General features: G+C 43.8%; 1 long non-coding RNA gene and 1 other non-coding gene across 2 annotated transcripts; one reads left to right on the plus strand and one right to left on the minus strand.

Moving 5' to 3' along the window:
• TRNAH-GUG (transfer RNA histidin (anticodon GUG)) lies at positions 1–72 on the minus strand. Its single transcript has one exon. It is a non-coding gene; the product is annotated as a tRNA-His (tRNA).
• Positions 73–11519: 11447 nt separating this feature from the next.
• Positions 11520–20300, plus strand: LOC130540955 (uncharacterized). The gene is made up of 3 exons (XR_008954995.2): positions 11520–12537; positions 16752–19234; positions 20099–20300. It is a non-coding gene; the product is annotated as an uncharacterized LOC130540955 (long non-coding RNA).
• The last annotated feature ends 2427 nt before the right edge of the window (positions 20301–22727 follow it).

Genomic DNA, 22727 nt, shown 5'->3' on the forward strand with positions numbered 1-22727 from the left:
TGCCGTGACTCGGATTCGAACCGAGGTTGCTGCGGCCACAACGCAGAGTACTAACCACTATACGATCACGGCGAGCCACAAGCTAAGCCGCGATGGCAGAGCTTGCTCTAGCCGTTTTGACGTCAATAGATTTCGATTATTAGGCGGATTCGTTCCCAGACAGCCACAGAGGACTCGCGCTTTTCTTTCATGCCCGCTCTGCTTTTCCCTCCCTTCCTCCCAATCTTCATACGTGATGAGAACAATTCTCATCTCCTCCACTCCAGCCTGGGCCTCCCTGCACCAGCCTCTCCCGGGAGGTCTCTCTGTCCTGGTCCGCACCTCCTCTGCTTCTGTGGGGCCTCTCCGTATTTCTGCTTTTCACCCCTCCTCTCTCCCGCCCCACCGACCGAGGCCGAGGTGAGCGAGGGGAGCGCAAGCAGCAGTAGAGAATCGGGTGAAGGCGGAGCCAAGAAGGGGAAGAGCCATCACTAGAGCCCACGGGGCGTTCTGCTTGCTTCCCTTGGGACCCACGCGGCTCAGGCCCAGGGAGTCGCGGACCCGGGCGTTTCCTGGGATGCTGGGTCTGACGCCTGCGAGGGTCAGGACGGGGCGAAGGCCATTCCGCTGCCCTTCCAGCTTCGGAATCACCCAATGCACGGGTTTCAACCGTAGCCAGCAAGATGCGCCTCTCAGGTTTTCCGAGGCTTTAGAGCCTGCACAGTTGTTCTAAAAGAGGCGGTGGCTCCTCCTAACGTTGGATGGGCGCTTGCTCTGCATGGTGATACCAGAGTGAGAGTCGTCTGTCTGTGTGTCTCAGTCGGTTGGTGTGCTTGTTTCCAAGCCCGAAGGTGGGTGGTTCGAGCCTGTTCTATGGAGCATTTCTTGCATTTTAAAAATGCTTAAACCGCTGGCAACTTTCTTCTATCCAGCACATGGTATCATGGAAAGGCAGAGGGAGACTAACTTTACCCTCCTCTCCTCCGTGTGTCGCGTAGGACGTGAGGACGTAAATCAAGGTCCGCTAGGATTCTGGGAACCCTCTCTCTCTCTCTTTTTTTTTTTTTTTTTTTTTTTTGAGATGGAGTCTCGCTCTGTGGCCAGGCTGGAGTGCAGTGGCAAGATATCTCGCCTCACTGCAACCTCCGACTCTCTGGTTCAAGCAATTCTCCTGCCTCAGCCCCCCGAGTAGCTGGGATTATAGGCACGCACCACCACACCCAGCTAATTTTTGTATTTTTAGTAGAGACGGGGTTTCGCCATGTTGGCCAGGATGGTATCACTCTCCTGACCTCGTGACCCGCCCGCCTCAGCCTCCCAAAGTGCTGGATTACAGGAGTGAGCCACCGCGCCTTGCTCTCTCTCTCTCTCTCTTTCTCTCTCTCTCTCTCTCTCTTTTTAACTGTCATTCATTTAGCCCTTTCCATATGCTTTTGAGGTTAAATTGGTTCTGTGATTTTTTTACAATTACATATAATGCTCTAGTCATTCTTGTACGGGCATTTTCAGCCACTGGTCTAAATATTTCTTTAGGATAGAGGTGCAATTACTATAGGAAGAACAATTACTCTATCATACTGTTCATAAAGTTTTTATATCATTCTATTCTCTCTCTTCTGTTGGCTTATTAGCTATAACTCTTTCTTTTGTTATTTTAGTAATTCCCTTAGGGCTTATAGCAAACCTTTTTAACTTATCACAGTCAACTTTCAAATGATATTACACCTCGCCTTCTGGCCTTGACGCTATAGCTGACATGCACTTTGCTTTTACGCATGTTATAAACCCCACAACCCATTGTTATTGCTTTTGTTTAAATGGTCAAATTTTTACAAAAGAAATTTACAAAATAAAAAAATACCTAGTATAGTTACCCATTTCTGGTGTTCTTCATTTCTTCGTGGAGATCTGGATTTTCATCTGGTATTGGATTCCTTCTGCTTGGAGGACTCATTTGATGTTTCTTGTAGTGTGGGTTGGCTGGTAGTGAATTCGGTCAGCTTTTGTACATCTCTAAATGTCCTTATTTCACTTCCACTTTTGGGAATTTATTTTTTCTGGCATAGTATTCTACATTTACTTCTCCTGCCCTCAGTACCTTAAAGATGTTGCTTCTCTGTCTGCTTGCGTGCATTGCTGCTCCTGGTAGAGGCCGGCGAGAGCAGAAAGGAAGCTGATGCAATCCTCATCTTTGCTCCTGTGTATGTACAATGTCTTTTTCTTCTGGCTGGATTTGAGCAATGTTATTATGATGTATCTAGGAGTGGTTTTATTCATGTTTCTTGCGCTTTGGTTTCCTCAGCTCCTTGGGTCACTGGATTTATAATTTTTGTTATGATTGGGAACTTTCCAGCTATTTTTTTCAGAAATTGGCTGGGCACAGTGGCTCACACCTTTGGGAGGCCAAGTCGGGAGGTGTTGAGTGAGGCCTGAAATTCAAGACCAGCCTGGGCAACATACTGAGACCCCATTCCTAATAAAAATAACAAAGAAAGAAAATAAATGTTTCCTTTCCTCCCTGCTCCTTCTCAGGGACTCCCATTACTCAAAAATTAGACCTCTTAAGTCTGCCCTACAGTTCACTGATAATCTTTTCATTAAAAAAAATCTCTTTTGTCTGTGAGTTTCATTTTGCATATTTTCAATTATTCATGGTTCCATGTTCCCTGATCATTTCTTCTGCAACATCTAATCTGCTGTTAATCCCATCCAGCGAATTTATCATCTCTGATATTGTGGTTTTGGCATGATATCGTCTCACTGCAACCTCCGCCTCCCAGGTTCAAGTGATTCTCCTGCTTCAGCCTCCCAAGCAGTTGGGACTACAGGCATGTGCCATGCCGCCCAGCTCATTTTTTGTATTTTGAGTAGAGATGGGGGTTTCACTGTGTTAGCCAGGATCATCTTCATCTCCTGACTTTGTGATCCACTGGACTCAGACTCCCAAAGTGCTGGGATTACAGTGGTAAATCACCGCACCTGGACCCACCATCCCTCCCTCCCTTCCTTCCTTCCTTGAGACAGGGTCTCACCCTGTAGCCCAAGCTGGACTTCAGTGGTGTAATCTTAGCTCACTGCAACCTCTGCCTCCCAGGCTCAAGCAATCCTCCCACTGCAACCTCCTGAGTAGCTGGGACTACAGGCACACCTATAGTCCTGGCTAATTCTTTGAATTTTTTTTGGTAGAGATGAGTTTTCCTCATCTTGCCCAGTCTAGTCTGAAACTCCTGAGCTCAAGGGATCAGCCCACCTCGGCCTCCCAAACTGCTGGGATTACAGGCATCTGTTTGTTTACAGAGAGGAGCAGTGGGCAGATTTCAGGCAGGAGAGTAAATCAGGCATCTGTTACTCGAACTTTGCTGGGAGCCGAAGGCATCTCTTTACGTGTTCTTAGTTTGACTTCAACAGGAGGTGTGCCAATTTATCTTCCAATATATTTTTCCAACTCAATGAGAGAGCCTTTTCCTTCGTGCTCTCGCCAGCACAGTAAAGTTTCCATACACCAGTCTGATGTACCAGTAAGGGGGTGGTGCCCTGCCTTACTGGGCACAGAAAGGGGCACAGAAAGACATGGTGGACACTCCCCAGAGATACTGTCTGGCACGTGTTCCACAGCTAAACCTCCAAGATGTTTAGACAGTCTTCCAATAATTGTAATTGTGTTCTCTGGTGATCTACCTAACTAAGTCCAGAGAAAACTGGCTGGAGGGACCCTGAACTGCTTCCTGTCAAGAGGCTTATCAAATAGGAGGGGAAAGAATGGCTCCTTCTAGACATTTGTTCCTCCTCTCTTTTCTTTATGAATTGCATCCTGCTTTTGTTGAATGCAAACGATCTACAGACCGTTCTCCCTCCTAGACAAGGGTGAATTAGCATGCTAATAACTACCTCTGTCTTATTCATTCCTTGACCGTGTTTGTTTTGTTTTGTTTTTCTGTAAAACTCATCCACTGGAGACAAATCTCTGGAGCCATAGGATCCTGCACCTGACCATGCTTCTTATGCAGACCTGGATCCTTGGAGTTATTGGCTCCCCTTGCCTTGGTTCTTTTGTTGACTCTCTTCAGCAAAACTGAACTCTGATTTTTACACCCTAAATCTGGCTCTTGGACATATAGGTCCTTTCGTTTCCCGACTCCTCCTTGATCCAGCCCTGCCTTTCCAACCTCTCCATCTGTGTGTGTGTGCCTGTGTCTTGTGTGTATGTCTGTCTGTCTGTCTCTCATACCCCAGGCTGCCCCCAGTATTACCCACTTTCTTCTCCTCCTCTTCAATGTTCAGGGTTCACCTTCTCCTCTGCCTGCAGAGTCCCACAGGCTGAGGGGGTGTCCCCTTACAGAGAGGGGAGCTCATTCCAGAAGGTGCCCTCTAGACTTGGAATAAACCTTACAAAGAACACCCAGGTTTGAAAAGCTTTTTCTATCTTCCCATTACCCAAATTATTCAAAGGACTAAAATGGAGAAGTCCAGTAGAATTCCTGATGTCTCTCAGAAAACTGCATTGGGATGCCTTCATTCACTGAGCATATATTGGGTGCTCACGAGGTGTCAAGCCTTGCTCTAGGTGAGTAGCTGCATGGTGAGCAAGTCTTGCCCCACAAAGCCCACGTCTGGAGGCATCAAGAAGGGACCGGACAGTGGGAACACAACCAGCTCATGTCCTTCCCATGAGCGTTTCCCCATTCGGGCACAGGGAACATGAGCGGTGAGCACAACAAATGAAGCATAGCGAAGGATGGGGAAGTGGGTGACTTCAGACCAAGAGGTTATGGTGGGGCTGCTTCTGATAGGGGAAGTGCAGGAGGCAGTGTGGGCCAGGGAGAATATCCTGGATCTGGCATTCCTGCATCTTGCCCCCACTCACACGGCCTGGTAACAACGTGCCCAACCACACAACTTCTGGCCTCCATGCCACTATGCCCTCAGGCATCTAGATGTGCAGCCTGGGGATGGGGGCATTTAATAATAGACAGATGTCTGAGGCAGATGTCAGACTTCCAGGCACGACGTGTCTCATTGTGGAGCAATCAGGGCAGTCATCAGCAAAAAACTAAAGACTACTCATCCTGTTCCATGCAGGAGCGTAGTTAAACTTGTAACTATTCTTTTCTGACCTTCATTCTTCCACATCCAGATATATGGGGTCTTTGTTGCCCATCTGCTTCAAGTTAGATGAAAATCCTGCCTGAAGGCTTAGGGGTTTGTTAGAAAAATAAATGCTGTTCACAAAAGGTGCATTTTAGGCAAAAGCTCAGTTCTGGAGCTCCAGAATCTACCTACCCCAAGCCCAATATACACCTCCTTTCTGTACCTCCGTCCTCGTTGCACCTGCCTTCGCTGATTCTTCAGGCTGCACATCTCTGAGAAGATGACAATCCCTAGCAGAAGAACAAGAGAACCTTGGACACTTCTGTCCATGAAGCCGTAGACGCGATCAGATAGCCTCATTCCGTGAGAGTGTGACTCTGAATTCACTCAGGTTTTCTGTGCCTCCATTTCTGCATTCTAAAATGGGCCCAATAGGAATGCGTTTCCGAATGGGTTGTTCCAAGTTTAAATAAGACAGGGCAGTAAAACATTGAACCCATGCCCTGAGGCATAGTAAATGCTCCAAGAGCATTAACCATTATCATTGGTGGCCTCATCACGGCTATTATTATCTACATCCATCTTTGAAATAATTGCATATCCTTTTAGGGTATGGAGTGATCACAACATATAACATTTCCTAATTGGTGAACATTTATTATTACAATATTGCAGTTCTTTATTATAAATATTGCTGCTGGGAACATATTTCTGCATTTTAATCATCACCTGTGTGTTTCTCTATCAAATCTTCACACACAATTTGGGGATGTTACAAAACGTATTCCTTCATCGGGAATTGAACCCGGGCCGCACGGGTGAAAGCACCGAATCCTAGCCACTAAACCACCAAGGAAGCTGACCCACACAACCATCTCCTTTTCAGAGGAAAAAAGAGAAGGTAAAGAAAGATGAACTTTCTAAGAGACGGAGCGGCCAACTGAAAGTGGCTGTCTGTGACCCAAGAGGGCTGCAGGGCTGCAGGGCTCCAGGCAGTCACTGAGCAGCTGCTCAACACCTCTCACCTCTGCCAGCCTGGCCGCTGCTTTGGGCTGTATTGAGGACAGGCCACAAGGAAACTGAGCAGGTGTTCCATTCTAGCCTAGCTGTAGCAAGGTGTGAGGCAGAGCCAAGAACTTGCTCTGTTTCCGAGCCTCAGTTTCCTTGCCACCGAAGTGCGGACTTGGCTCTCATTGTGAGCCGAATCCCTCTGCTTCCTGATCTCTGAACTGGTGCAAGGGGCTCTACCAATAAAGACATGTGTAGGGGTCCCCTTTTGCCCCCACCTAGCTCAATTAGTAGAGCATGAAACTGAATGGATGGGTCTTTGGCTGGAGCTCCAGGTGCAGATTTACGTTCATTTTCTTTTGTTCCGCCACACAATTCGACCGGTTCCGCAACTGTCCTCGGGGCGCGAGGAAGCCAAGTGGGCTTCACAGGAAAGACCTCCTTGGTTTCAGGGACATTGTAGCTGTCAGCTTGAAATCTTCAGAAAGAAGATTTTGTGGTAGATGAGAAGACTGGAAATTTCTGGATCTAAAGCTAACATGAAGTCCACCTCATCTGGCGCCCTCGTCTCCCGATCCAACTCACGGCGGACAAACCAGATCTGGTTCCTAGTGCTCAGCGGGGTTTCAGGTAGTAATGGAACCCCTCCCGTGCTTCTTGTGATCAAAGATGCAGCTAGGTTCCCCCATCCCACCCCTCAGCTCCCCCCCCCCTAAAAAAACAGAAAAAGAAAAGGTCATTATGAAAGCCACCTGTCGTGTGTGAGGCGAACCTGCTGACCCTACTCTAGCTAAACGACCCGAGCACCGCCCCTTGAGGACATACCCACGAAAATCTTAGGCGCCGCCTTGGGCAACTGCGTATTGCTGCCTGTGACAGATGAAATTCGACTGCATCTCGACATTCCCGCAGCCCCAGGAAAGTTCTAGCAAAAGGCCCCGGGAAGCACCTGCGATCCCTCAGGTAAGAAGACTGCGGATCGCAATAGGCCCGGGCTGAGGGTTCCCCGCCTGCTCCCGAAATGAAGACCGTGGAGACCCATAACCGGGCTACAGGATCCCGATTCTTCCCGCGGGGTATCCAGTTCCCGCCCGTGTGTGGGATTCGCGAGGCTAACACTCTCCGGCTCCCAGAAGCTGCAGCAACAGGCGGGTTTTGAGCGTCCGAGTCCCAGGCGGGCAGGAGTGTGGACACCACCCCTCCAGGGCTGTGGACACCGCCTCGGGGCCTTTTCCCTGGCGCCGGCAATCAGGGCTCCTGGCTTTGACAGTTTATCGACCCTTCTGTTCCTCCCAGGAGCCGCAGGACCCTCCCTGCCCGCCCTTCGCCCAAGCCAAGGGGCCTCATCCGCAGCGCTCCTCCTGAGTGGAGGGCCCTCCACTCAGGGTGTCAACAGAGGTAGGTCAGGTGAGAAACCTGGATTTCTACACACACCTGGATACAATGAGATGGCGCCACTCCCCTTCCCCTGCAGAAGCAGACTCAGAAAAAGGTAGTTAAAACAGAAGGTTTCAATAAAATCGAGAGTCTGATAACATAATACCCAAAAGTCCAAGTTTCAATTGAAAATTATTCATCATACCAAGAACCAGGAAAATCTTATGCTGAATGAAAATAGACAGCCGATGCACACAGGCAATAAGATGAGAGAGGTGTTGGGATTGTCTGACAAAGATTTTAAAGCCAGCAAGCCTGATGAAAATGATTTAGTAATTATGAGCACTTTCGAAACAAATGGACAAATAGCCTTAGCAAATAAATACAAGACTTAAAGGAGAACCAAATGGAAGTATTAGAAGTGGAAAATACAACAACCAAAATAAAAAGTCCAGCACATAGGCTCAACAGCAGAATGGATGGTGCAGAGCAAAGAAATCCATCCACTACTGATGAAGAAATAGAAATTACACAATCTTAACAGGGAAAAAATAGACTGGGTGAGAAAGTGAATAGAACCTCAGGGACCTGTGAAACTACCTCAAAAGGTCTCACTTTCACGTTGTTATCTATGTCTGGAAGGGGAAGAGGAAGAGGACAAGGCTGAAAACATAAGGAAGGAAATGGCTAAAAGCTTCCCCGAGTTGGCAAGAGATATAAACCTACAGGTTCAAGAAGCTGTGAGAACCGCAAACAGGATAAAATCAAAAGAGGTATATGGCAAGACACATGAAAAAATAAAATGTTGGAAATGAAAGACAAAGAAAATATCTTGAAAGCAACACAGAAAGGTGACATCTTACCTAAAAAGGAAAAACAATTCTGGTGATGATGGATTTATCATGAGAAACCATGGAGGCAGAATGAAGTTGCCAGGTGCTTTTCAAGCCATGAAAGAAAACAATTGTCAGCCCAGACTCCTCTCTCCAGTAGAAACATCTTTCAGGGATTAAGGGGAAGATCAAAACAGTTTCAGATTAAGAAAAGCTAAGGGAATCTCTGACCAGCAGTTCTACCTTAAAAGAAAGGCTAAAGGGAGTTCTCTAGACAGAAAGGAAATGATTAAAGAAGGAACCTTGGGACATCAGAAAGAAAATTAAAAAAAACAAACACTAAGCAAAATAGGCCTTCCTTCTTCTCTTGAGTTTTCTAAACTATGGTTGACGTCTTCAGAATAAATCATAGCATCATTTGATGTGGTTCTAACTCTCCGTAAAAAGAAAAATCTTTGAAACAATTATAAACTGGGAGGGTAAAGAGGCCTACAAGGGAGGTAACTCATCTATCATTCATTCACACTGCTACAACAATGACACCACTATACTGTGTGGTAAGATATAGATGCATGGACATATGAATATCTGGGAAACTGAGAGATATGCAAACAGATATACTAAAAAAAAAAAACTATGGATAAGGCAAAACGCCATTCTCAAAGATGTTCAAGTCACCACAGTAAGGTAAGAAAAAGAAAGCATATCCAGAAAATGACACCAGAGAGAACAAACACAAAAGGAAAAATATAATGGCAGACTTAAGCCCTACCGTATCAATCATCATAGTAAATATCAATGGCCTAAATATACCAATTACAAGACACAGATTGGCAGAGTAGGTTAATGGACATGACACAACTACATCCTGGCTACAAAGAGACTACCTTCAAATATGATGATACAGGCAAGTTGAAATCCAAAGGATGGGAAAAGATGTATCATGCAAACCTTAGACAAAGGAGAGCAAGACTGGTTATATTAATGTCAGATATAGTATATTTCAGAATAAAGAAACTAATCAGAGACAGAGAGGGACAATATATAATGAGGAAACAACCAATCCACCAACTCCTCCCCTGACAAAAGTCATAAATGTCTATGCAACAACAACTGAAATTACTGAACAGTGAACTAGACAAATCCACAAATATAGCTATATGCTTCAACGTCCCCCTTTCTCAACAATTTATACAATAACCAGACAGAAAATCAACAAGAATATAGAAGAACCCAACAGCATGATCAACCAGCAGGACTTCAATTGACAATTTTTGAACATTCAACCACACCAGAATACACACTGTTATGAGATGCATTGTGCCCAGCCACCCCAAATTCATGTTAAAACTAGTAGCAACTAGTTTTAATTGGTATATGCCAATTAAAATCACAATGAGTAATTGCTACATACCTATCAAAATGGCCAAAAGAAAAGCGTAACCACATCAAGTGCTGTCAAGGATTCAGAGAAAGCTGGATCACTCATACATTGCTGGTGGAAATCTAAATGGTTACAGCCCACTCTGGAGAATATCTGTATAGTTTTTACTTTTAAAACTATATGTGCAACTACCATACCACCTAGGAATTGTATTCCATGCATTTATCACAGAGGAATAGAATCTTATGTTCACACAAAATCCATGTACTTAAAGTTTATAGCAGCCTTGTTTTTAATAGCCAAAATTGGGGAAAAAATGTATAGACAACTTTCATGAGGTGAATGGTTAAACAAATTGTGTTATATATCCATAGCATCGAATAGTCCTCAATATTTTTTTTAAAAAACAACAAACTATTGATAGCCACAATAACCTGGATGAATCTCCACAGAATTACGCTGAGTGGACAAAGGGTAATCCCAAAGGTGACATGTAGGATTCCACTTACGTAACATTCTTGAAATGAATAAATTATACGAATGGGGAATAGATTAGTAGTGGCCAGGGGTTAAGGAGGGAAGGAGGAGCAGCACTGAAGAGACAGGTTCATGGCTATAAAAGGGCAACATGATGAATCCCAGTGTTTATGGAAATGTTCTGTACCTTGCTTGTATCAATGTCAATCTCCTGGTACTGTGGCAACATACTTTAGTTCTAACCAATACCTGCTGATCATGGTAGGTTCAGGATCTTTCTTTCTAATATCACTTACTAAGAAGGGAATCCCTTTGAGATATGCATGTATCTCCTAGGGACTCCAGTGTGTCTTTCTGCCAGATTTGAAAGCCATTCCTTTGAGGTGTAGTCCTCAGGAAGGACTGAATCTCTGTCTTCTGGTCTCTGTGGGAGGTTAGAATCCTAACGTCTAATATTGCCAGCTGGCAGACACAGCTGCCCTGATGAGGCAGAAGCTTACAATGACCAATCTTTTGTAATGTTTCACTTGTGTCCTGGCCCCTGCCCTCTCCCCTGCCTCATTCTCCGATTAAAATGCCATCACCTCTGCACAAATGCGATGGAGCTCAGCCCCTTCCTCTATGGTCAGTAGTTACTGAATAAAATCTGTTTTCACAGCTTTGACGAATGTCTGACTTTATCTTTGACAAAATAAGTGTGAGCAATTGTTTTTAGCAACACAGCAGCTGCAAAGAGAGGCACAGACATGGCAGGAGAGGAAGAATCATCTGACCCTTCTCATTTCATAGGCATCTATTCCTGCCTGGTGTTTATGAGCCTGAGACTTGGCTGGGCTGCCCTGGTGTATCACTCCATGGCTCTGCGGCAGAACTTGAATAGGCTGGTGGTGACACTTGATGTGACCTTCAAAGATACCATTAAGGGTTCACAAGAAAATGAAAAGAAACATAGAAAAACTGATTTTGAAAGTTGTTGCCTCTCCCACTTCCTCATACAGAGTGTGGAAGATATTGCTGTGTGATGTTAGTTGGACTGCAATTTAGCACAACAGTTTTTCTAATAATTGGCAGTTTCTCATCGAGTTAAGCCTACCTGAGAAGGAAGCACACTTACCTTTATTGATTACCCCCGTTAAATAAACAATACATCCAACAAGGCTTCTACCAAAAATGTTCTTGTTAAACTTATTTTTATACTAAGGAAAAACTGGGAACAACACAAATCTTCATCAAGAGAATAATTTAATACCAACTGTTACATGGTCATAAAATGATCCCAGAAGTTCCCTTGATAACATCAAAACCAGAAACCCACACTGGAGCCACTGATGGCAGAAAATCATGATACAAAAATGAGAGAGATGAGAGAGAAAATGTACTATAGCCAGAGTAGTGGGTAAAAGCCAAAGAACTCAGTTTCTACTGATGATTTTCAATAGAAGAATGAAGGAACATGAAGCAATACCTCTAAGGGTCCAGGTCTGCACAAGGTGCCTGTTGGGTGCAGGGTTCTGTTGGCTCCAATGATGTGTCGCAAATGGGCTAATTTTTATGGACATAGCCACAGCAGAAATCTATCAAAGAATAATAAAGAGATAGCTATTTGCAGGTTGATTTACCATTGTATAGGAGGGAGAACGGGCATTAGATTGGTTTGGTCAAATAAAAGCAAAATCAAGATTTATGAAGAAAAGAGGAAAGGGGAGAAGAAAAAAATCATCTGGAACCTTTGTGATTTTGCTGTCCTTATGTAAGCGACTTGAGAGAAAGCTGACAAAGAGGTCACTGTGGCCCATCTTCTCCAGACCCACGTGACTTGGTCACCACAGAAAACAATTACAGATGTTGGAGGACTTTAAAACATCCTAGAAGTTTAGCAGCTCATCCCATGCCACAGAATATCTGTGTGTGATGTCCACCATGTCCTTCGGTTGTGCACCCCCTCAGTTAAGCCAGGAGGATGCGTCTACCCTCAGTGGAGTATCATACATCGACGTGTAGAAAGTTTGTTGTGCCGGCAAGTAAATGACAAAAGGGACATTGATAGAATTGGGAAACAAATTGGAATATGATTTGGTATCGCTCCCACAGAAGATAAATTTGCAGAATGTACTCAAATTAGAAGCATTAAATAAATGCTGTAATGTAAAAATGTTACATCCTGTTCTCTACACTTACAGAAATGCTCTCTACACTGTAGAAATTTTTTTGTTTTGTTTTGTTTTTATTGTAGCAGAATGGGGAAGAAAGGGAGGAAAAACGGAGCAACACCAAGAACGAACGAAATCTACGTGGACCCTTAGGTCTACAAAACGGAAGCAGCCCTGCATTAAGTTCAAAGAAGGAGCCCGGCGCGCTTCAGCTCCTGTGGCTTGCGGTGATCGTATCTCGGTTAGTACTCTACGCTGTGGCCGCAGCAGCCGTGGCTGGAATCCCAGTCATGGCAACGTCCATTCTAGCCTAGGCTCTTCTTTCCCTTTCGCCTCCAATCTCAGCCTAGGCTACGTCGCTGACCTGAGGCTAGAGAGGTCACAACTTTCCTGTGACTTAGGAACTCTCTGTAGTGGTGAGAATAGAAGGAACCTCTACCCTGCACGCCTAGGGGTCCGGTTATCTTGAAAGACTTTTGCCTCCTCTCTGAGCAAGTACAACACCCAAAAGATGAGGTGCTCCCTCTCAGTCAGCCTTATTGGAATCTTTTACTGTTGACATGATGTGGCTGTACCCGTTTTTCTGGCTCAGATATTTCAAGAATCCGTGGGGCCTTTTCAGGCCAAATCAGAAATGAACAAGAGAAGATGAGAGTTCACACTCCAACTGGGTATTTTAAGTAAAACCTATAGAATACAATAAAATCTAAAGTCAATGACATTCTCCAACCCCAATTTTTAATTTTGTTTTTATTTATTTATTTATTTATTTTTGCTATCAGTAAATGACTGAATTATAATCAACAGAGACCAAAGTGCACCAATCTTAAGTGCGTGGCCCAGTGCACTTTGACAAAAGAAACCATCACCTAGGTCAAGTTATGGGACATTTTCAACAGACCGAGAAGACTTGAGAGCCCCTTTTTGGTCAATCCTCACCCCATCCCCACTTAGGCAATCACTATTTGATTTCTATCTCTGTGGTATACTTTTGCTTCTTGTAGAAATCACGTAAAGGACTATACTGATTTTGACTGTTTTTTTTTTTTTAAACGCAACAATGTTTATGAGATGCTTCAATTTTATGACATGTATCTTGGCTCTTTGGTGTTATTAATGAGTGTTATTCCAACATGTGAATATACTACAGTTGGTGGACAATTGGGATATTTCTAGTTTGGGCTATTGTGAATAAGGTGTTTACAAATATTCTACTATGGGCCTTTTTATGGGCCCGTGCCTTCATTTCTGTTGAGCATGAACCCAGCAATGGAATGGCTGGGTCATGAAGTAGGTGTGTTTTTAACTGTATTAGAAACTATCAGACAGTATTTTAGAATAGTGGCATTATTGTATTGTATTGTATTGCATTGCATTGCATTGCATTGCATTGCATTGCATTGTATTGTATTGTATTGTATTGTACTGTATTGTATTGTATTTTTGAGACAGTCTCACTTTGTCACCCGGGCTGGAGTGCAATTGCACGATCTCTGCTCACTACAACCTCTGCCTCCTGGGTTCAAGCAATTCTCCTATTTCAACCTCAACCTCCCAAGTAACTGGGATTACAGGTGCCTGTCAGCACACCCACCTAATTTTTGTATTTTTAGTAGAGGTGGGTTTGCGCCATATTGGCCAGGCTGGTCTCAAACTCCTGACCTCAAGTGATCCACCCAGCTTGGCCTCCCAAAGTGCTGGGATTACAGGCATGATCCACCACTCCCAGCCATACTGTTGCATTCTCTTGCCAGCAACAAGAGTTACAGTTGCTCTGCATTTTTATAAGCCAGTGGCTTTCCCTGTCTCTTAAATGTTACCCATTCTGATGGGTGTGTTATGGAGTATCATGGCATTTTAAATTTGTGTTTCCTGAATGAGTAATAATGCCAAGAATCCTTTCTTAGGCAATTTGGCCATTAAGAAATTCTCTTTGGTAAACAAACACCGTTCAAGTATTTTGCCCATTTTACATTGGCTTGACTCTTTTCTTCCTCCCCACATTTATACACAAACTTTTCTATTTGAATAGAAAAGTTGAGAAGATAGTACACAGAATGGAGTAAAGAGGATGGAATGGGTTTTTGGAAACCAATTCAAACTTTAAAGTTGTTTTAATATCCTCCATCCTCAAAGAACAATGTATGTCTTCCAAAGACATCCCCTTATTGAAATATGCAGAGAAAGTGTGAGATAAAAGAGCATATACTAAACTCCTCAGAACGTGTTTCTGGAAGTGGACAGGGAAATGGGAGTGGGATAAACAGAGAAAAGAAGGAAAGACAGTAAGTGCCTTGCTCAGAGCTGCCACCATAATGTGCCCTGAGCTAAGGTACATGATTACCTTCTCCCTGTGCACCTGAGATCTAAGAAAACATATTAACTAATCAGGGACATGGAATTTCAAAAACACTACAGAAAAACAGAAAATTTACCCAGACAGACCAGTCTAGTTAAGAAAGGCAGGAAGAGATTTTATAAACAAAGCCAAAACACAGAAATCATACAATGAGGTGGTGGGAATGAGACTAACTGTGCCTGTCATCTCCAATGTAACACTAACTGCTGTGAATTATAATGGATTTAAGTCTCTCAGATTGGATAGAAAAGGAAATGCCAGCTCTAATGGTTTAATGGGCAGAAAAGGGTTAAATATTCAAAGCAGTGCACATTATATTATATATATATATACGTATATATTGTATAGGAGGGAGATATACATATATATATATATATATTTTTTGAGACGCAGTCTAGCTCTGTCACCAGGCTGGAGTGCAGTGGCATGATTTCAGCTCACTGCAACCTCCACCTCCTTGGTTCAAGTGATTCTTCTGCCTCAGCCTCTCGAGTACCTGGGACTACAGTCACGCGCCACTGTGCTCAGCTAATTTTTGTATTTTTAGTAGAGATGGGGGTTTCACCATATTGGCCAGGCTGATCTCGAACTCTTGACCTCATGATCCACATGCCTCAGCCTCCCAAATTGCTGAGATTACAGGTGTGAATGACGGTGCCAGGTCAAAAGCAGTACACATTATCTTTAGCAAGCTAACGCAGAAACAGGAAACCAAACACCGTGTGTTTTCACTTATAAATGGGAGCTGAATATGAGAATGCATGGATACATGGGGTTGGGGAGCAAGGACAACACACACTGGAGCCTATTGGAGGGTGGGGGTTGGGAGGAGGGAGAGCATCAGGAAGAGTAGCTAATGGATGCTGGGCTTAGTACCTGGGTGATGGGAAGATCGGTGCAGCAAACCACCATGGCACACGTTTACCTGTAAGACAAACCTGCACATCCTGCACATGTACCCTGAACTTAAAATAAAAGTTGGAAATAAAAAATGTAAAAAGGAAAGAAAACAAACAACAACAACAACAAAAAGAGCAGTGCAAATCTGTACCATGCTCATTATAAACAAAAGAATGAGAGTGAAAACATGAATATCCAACAAAAGCAAACAACAAAAGAACACTTTCTGTTAGCTAGAGGAGTAATATCCTAGCATCTACCTAGAATCAAATGGAACTGTTTTTCCCTGAACTGGCCTCCTTGGGTGGCCAAACAGGGTGAGGTGAAGGGAAGAAATCTGGGAGTGAAATGTCCATTTCTTCGCTCTTGCTTAGGTCTCTGTAAGGCATAAGAAGTTAAAAGCAAGATCCAATCCCAGGCCTTTTCCAGGAATTCAAAAGAGGTGTAGGAGGAGAGAAGTTCAATTATCACCCTGGTCTCCTGGAGTATCCCAGGCATAGTCCCAAGAGTTCAGCTTTCCAAACCAGGGTCCCTGTTCTCTGACAGCCTTTTTTGGAGAAAGTACTGATGTTCCTGTCAAGGTTGGGAGGAAAGGGTTTGAGAGGCACCAAGCAATGGGGAGGCAAAGAGAAGACATCAACAAGCGAGGCAAGAACTTTCCACAGGCTCACACTGGATACAGGACCAGAGACAAGAAACTGGGTGAATTTCTGATGTTTTCCTACAGAGGTTTGTTATCAAGTTGCACAGAGCCTACTCAGAATAAGGCTTTTTCAAGTCAGCTCTTTTAATGTGAAGCCATAACTTTGTGGTGTTGCCTGATGCAAATCACCACTGCGAGCCTTTGCTCTGGGTGTCTTTTTTGTTAGTCACATCAAAGAGAACACAGCGAAAATCTTGACTCCTTTCCCCAAGTCTGTGTCTTAACTGTTTCCAAGGCTGCAGAGCTCAGGGTCAGGAGGCACTGGCAGTTCAGTGGTAGAAATTACACCTCCCACACGGGAGACCTGGATTCCATTTCTGGCAAATGCAGGGTTTGTGCCCTGTGGTTTTTACATTTACTTACTGTAATTGTGACCCTCAAAGAGGTCACAGCCACACTAATAAAGAAAAAAAAAAATGGAAGCTACTGTATAGTCCTCGGGTTCTTTCCCTAGCTGAATTTAATCTTTCTTTTATTTATTTATTTTTGTTAGTTTGTTTGTTTGAGACAGAGTCTCGGTCTGTCACCCAGGCTGGAGTGCAATATGTGCAATCCTGGCTCACTGCAACTTCCACCTTCTGGGCTCAAGCGATTCTCCTGCCTCAGCCTCCCAAGTAGCTCTAATTACAGGTTTGTGCCACCATTTCCTGCTAATTTTCCTATTTTCAGTAGAGACGGGGTTTCACCATGTTGGCTAGGCTGATCTTGAACTCCTGACCTCACATAATCCACCAGCCTCTTACAGGGTGTACCCGGCCCTGGAGCGGAATTTATCTAAGCAGGGACTTTATAGAGACAGTCTATGAAGCAGCCAGTGGGTCTGGTTGGTCTCTGCGTTTCTGCATATTTGGCCCTAAAACTGGTGCTACTTTTATTGTCTCTGCTGTCGGATCCCTGCAATACAAAGAGTCACCTGATCACGGATTCTCTGCCTGGACCTTGGATAGACCATTGGACCACATCTTGCGATGGAGTGCGGTTCAAGAAATGACATTCCCGAAAGGAGAGAAGCTGTAGGGTTGGGCGGACACACGCAGTGGTGGGGGACTGGGGCCCAAGGAGAGGCGTGTGGGGAGGAACCCCTCCTGTCCAGGAAGGCCCAGTCTTTGGTGGTCTCGGCAAAATGAAGGATGGGCCCCAAGTGGAGAGCAGCACGTCCACAGAACTCATTTCTATCACCCCAGTTTGTTTTACACTCCACCAGGAAAATCTTCTGTCCACGGGACTCTTTTTTTTTTTTTTTTTTTTTTTTGAGATGGAGTCTAGCTCTATCGCCAGGGTGGAGTGGAGTGTGCAATCTCAGCTCATTGTAACCTCTGCCTCCAGGGTTCCAGGCATTCTCCTGTTTCAGCCTCCTGAGTAGCTGTGATTATAGGCAGGCACTACCACGCCCAGCTAATTTTTGTATTTTTAGTAGAAACGGGGTTTCACCATGTTAGCCAGGATGGTCTCGATCTGTTGACCTCATGATCCACCTGCCTTGCCCTGCCAAAGTCCTGGGATTACAGGCGTGAGCCACCGTGCCCGGCCTCATGGGATTTTTTTTTTAATGGGTATGTAGTATTCCATGTTGTGTATATACCACATTTTCTTTATTTAATCCACCATTGATAGGCACCTAGTTTGATTCCATGTCTTCGCTATTGTGAATAGGCTGGTGGTGATCATAGGAGTGCATGTGTCTTTTTGTCATAATGATTTATATTCCTTTGGGTATATACCCAGAAATGAGATTACCAATTGAATAGCAGCTCTGTTGTAGGTTCTTTGAGAAATCTCCAAACTGCTTTCCACAGTGACTGAACTAATTTACATTCACTCCAAGGGTTTATAAGCTTTCTCTCCACAGGCTTATCAGCATCTGTTGGTTTTTGACTTTTTAATAATGGCCATTCTGAGTGGTGTGAGATGGTATCTTATTGTAGCTTTGATTTGCATTTCTCTGATTATTAGTGATGATGAGCATTTATTTCTGTGTTTGCTGGCTGCCTATATGTCTTCTTTTATGAAGTGTCTGTTCATGTCTCTTTGCCCACTTTTTAATGTTTTTTTTTTCTTTTTGATTTTTTTAAGTGCCTTATAGATTTTGGACATTAGACCTTTGTTGGATTGACAATTTGTGAATATCTTCTCCCATTCTGTAGGTGGTCTGTTGACTCTGTTGATGGTCTTTTGCTGTGCAGAAGCTCTTTCACTGAATTAGGTTTTACTTGTGAATTTTTGTTTTTGCTACAATTGCTTTTGTGGACTTGGCCATAAATTCTTTGCCAAGGCTGATGTTGAGAATGATATTTCCTAGGTTTTCTTCTATGATTTTTCTGCTTTGAGGTCTCAGTATGTATTGTGCCATTGCAAATGACAACCAACCAGAGACTAATCATTACAAGCCAAGAAAGGGAATTTACCTTATTGGTGGCCAGAAAAACGTCCAACAAAAGAAAATTAGTAAAAGAGATTCCTGGATGTCTTTTTCTATAAAGCATGGGGGATTGTTTTCTGTAGAGTTCAGCAAACATTTTCTATAAAGGGCCAGAGATAGTAAGTATTGCAGGCTTGTGAGCCAAGAGGCAAAATCAAGGCTATTATGTAGGTGTACATATAACCAGGAAGAAAACAAATTTCTATACCATTTTAACAGATGAGATTCTAAGCTAACAATAGTAAATGAGTAGAACTTCTCAGATGGTAAATGCTCTTTGCATTGAGAGCCTAGGTCTGCTCAGCTTTCCTAGGCTGCCTGGTACAGCCCTCCCTTTCCACCCCTCAGGCTGTTTCCTCCCTGTTTTCCTCAGAAACATGCCATACCTAAGACCTACTACCCTGAGAAGCAGTGAAGTGCTCCTGGGGCCCACCAAGGCCACACAAGTCAAGGAGTGGATGGTCTTGCTCCAGCTACTGCTCAGATCACCTTTGCAAGATGACATTGTGTTGGGAGATGGTCATCAGAGCCAGGGCCATGGAAGATGCTGTCAGGAGGTGAAATGACTGGTGCCCAGGGGGAGAAGTGGCCAAGCACCTCTGCATTCAGCCTCACAGAAATCTCAAGGGGATGCAGAAATGGAGACGGGGCAAATGGAAAACTCTTTCAAGCAAAGTTTTAGGGCCCTGAACTGATCTCTGCTTTTCCTCCTACAACCTGCCACACCTGCTATTTTCTCACCTCTGTGGATGGAAACTGCATCCTTCCATATGCTCAGTCAAAAAATCTTTAAGTTTTCTTTGACTTCTGATCTTTCCTTCACATCCTATAGCTGTTTAGTCAAGAAATCACATTATGCTGAGCAATCAGATGTGGTCCTTAATCCACACCATCCTTTCCCCCTAGTTTATAAACCTTGTAAAGTCATTCTCCTGATAAAGACAATAGGATTTCCATGAAATTGTACAATTTCAATCCTTCCTAGATGCATGACTCACTTAAAAGCACTGCTTTGTTTGCTACCATTTTCCCCTATTTTTATTTCGTACCTGTTTGACCTGCACTCTTTCCCATATGGCAGGCACTTCAGCTCAAGTATGCTTTCCTAATCATAGAATTAGCAATAATAGCAGCCTTCCTAACAACTTCTTCCTGGCCCCACCACCAGGCAAATGTCATAGGATTTAATAGGTAAAGAATCGTAGGATCGTCCCTATTGCTTGGTGTTATAAAATGAATTATTTTCCCCTGAATTCATATGTTGAAAGTTTAACCCCCAACTTGACTGCATTTAGAGACAGAGTCTTTAAGGAGGAAATTAAGGTTAATGAGGCCATACAAGCAGGGCCCTAATCTGGTAGGAATGGTGTCCATATAAGAAGAGGAAGGGCATCAAAGAATCTCTCTCTTTCTCCACACAGGCACGAGGAAAGGCTATGGGAGCACAAAGCAAGAAAGCGGCCTTCTGCAAGCCAGGAAGAGAGGCCTCCCCAGAAACCAACTCTGTGAGCTCATCGGTCTTTGACTTTTGGCCTCCAGAACATTGAGAAAATAAAAGTCTGTTGTTAAACCACCCAACCTTTAGTATCTTTCTATGGCAGCCTGAGCTGACTAATACCCTTGGTAGGTGGGCGGCATTCACTTTATTGGGCTACACAATGTGAAATTAAAGTAACTTTAGCAATAGGCACCATCTAATTTCATTGTATATATATTATGTCTTTTGCACTAATATTGCCTTTTTAAATTGTATGTATATTGATGCCTGGGCCTAGCATTATAAGACCAGTAGAAATAGGAAGAAAGAAAAGAAGGTGGGAAAGATATCAAGTTCCATAATTGCATCCTCTACCCACATCCAGTTCTTAGAATCTTTTCCACTGGAGGCTGCACCTGTGTACCCTCAAATTCAATCTGAGCACACAATCATTTAGACAACCAAGGAAACTTTTCCAATTTTCAGCATCTCACGCTTGGGGAAACAAGTATTTCAATCACTAATTTCAATAATCATTGAGATAACTGTTCTGAGGTTGATGAAAAATATGGTGTATCCATGTACTGTTGCCTTCTCCTGGGTCAGGAATGATGTCTTTACTCTGCTGGCTCACATTTGACCAGAAATTGGAGTCCCAGCAAATCTTAGTAGCTGTTCAGGAAGACTATTTTAAGATAGTCCCAATATCAAACTTGTTCTAAGACTAGTATGCTGATTGAGGAGAAAGAGCCTCATGACAAAAATTCAGCTAGAGCTGTGGGTGACAGTTGCATGTTTCAGTACTGGTCTGGGCCCAGGTTTCCCGTGAGCACCTAATGAATTGGCTCATTGGCAGGGATCGTCAAGGTGCTCACTATGTCTACCTCATAGCCTCAAAATAAGTGATCAGCTAACAGAATTTGTGTAGTATCCTGAAGGGAAGTTAATCCAGAAATAAAGGAGAATATAAGGATTTTTTTAAACAGACATGTGATTCAACAGTTGTTTAAGATGTAGAAAGCTGTAAGAGACAGTTGTTCCCACTCTAATGACGAGAAAAAGCTGTATGGTCTGCGAAATCATGTGTTTCGATCTCACCAGAGAGCTGAAGTTGCAAGGCCCCTGGGTCAACTGAAGTCCAAAGCATGAGAAACCCCACTACAAAAGGACAAACACATGAAGCAGTTCATCTCTGACAGATAATGGAAGGAAAAGATGACAGCCATAAATGTTGGTTGGAGATAATCACTGAAGTTTTTATTGTTTCTTAAAGGCCAAGTGTGAACTATTGTGACAGCTTAGAATCTCTGAGAGTCCCAGACACATAGCATGTTTTTTGCCCATTTGCTGGGTCTTTCCTCTCACATCCTAAGTGCTGACAAGACATGTGTGGCAGGGAAAGAGAATTTCTTGAGCTTGCCACAGTGGTGTAGGCATATAGGTCATGATCGGCCACCACCAGAGTACAGGCCCAATACCTGGTCACTTCTCTCACATGAAACAAAAGGCATCTACTGCTGATGCTGCAACAAGGAACCCTTCCAACCCTTGGCCCCAGGTGTAGGCCAGCTGCTGAGGTAGAGTTAGACACAAAAGCTGTTTATACTGGACAAGGGGAGGAGACTTGCTCTTGCCCAAGACTTCCCATCATTGAAAGGCAGAGTTCCACTACCCCAAGGGGATGTCACAGGAACACTAGGACTCAGGCATCCATGGCCTGAGGTTTGGTACACACTCAATCCAATCAGTAAGTGAGTTGGTTTCAGTCAATCATTTGAGTTGGTTGCAGACCCTTTCCTTTAATGAGGAAAAACTGTGATGTGGGTACAAAGCTTCCACGGTCAGAAAAGTTGGCCTTCTCCTTAAGAATATTATATTGATTGGATCCCTCTCAAACTCCTTAAGTTGTGTTTACCATTATTAAAATTAAGTGACATTCACCAGGATTAAGTGGTAATAAAAACAAGAGGTGAGAATTTCTAGTGATTTTTGATCCCAAGCCTTGTATCACTGTTGGGCTTTCATGTGTGTACTTGAAAACAAAACATGTGCAATTGTTGCACTGGTTTGAAGATTTTAATGGTGAAAGCAGCCTAATCAGTAATCAGTACCATATCAAGAAACCAATCTTGGAAAGATGTGATTATGCTCTTTTAAAAGAGCTGAAAAGAAGGCCGGGTGTGTTGGCTCATTCCTATAATTTCAGCACTTGGGGAGGCCGAGTCGGGCAGATCACTGAAGGCCAGGAGTTCAAGGCCAGAAGCCTGGCCAACGTGGCAAAACCCTGTCTTTACTAAAAATACAAAAATCAGCTGGGCATGGTGGTGTATACCTGTAATTCCAGTTACTCAGGAGGCTGAGGCAGGAGAATCCCTTGAACCCAGGACTTGAAGGCAGAGGTTGCAGTGAGCCGAGATCCTGCCACTGTACCCCAACCTGGGTGACAGAGGGAGATTCTGTCTCAAAATAAATAAGTAAAATAGCTGAAAAAAATGAAATGACTGTGTGTTTACTCTCACTTTGCTCTTGTTTTGTTGTATAGTATTTAAATAAAAGGAGATTATTTATCCTCA

Source organism: Pan paniscus, chromosome 1 (genome assembly GCF_029289425.2).
Source record: "Pan paniscus chromosome 1, NHGRI_mPanPan1-v2.0_pri, whole genome shotgun sequence".
Classification (NCBI taxonomy): domain Eukaryota; kingdom Metazoa; phylum Chordata; class Mammalia; order Primates; family Hominidae; genus Pan; species Pan paniscus.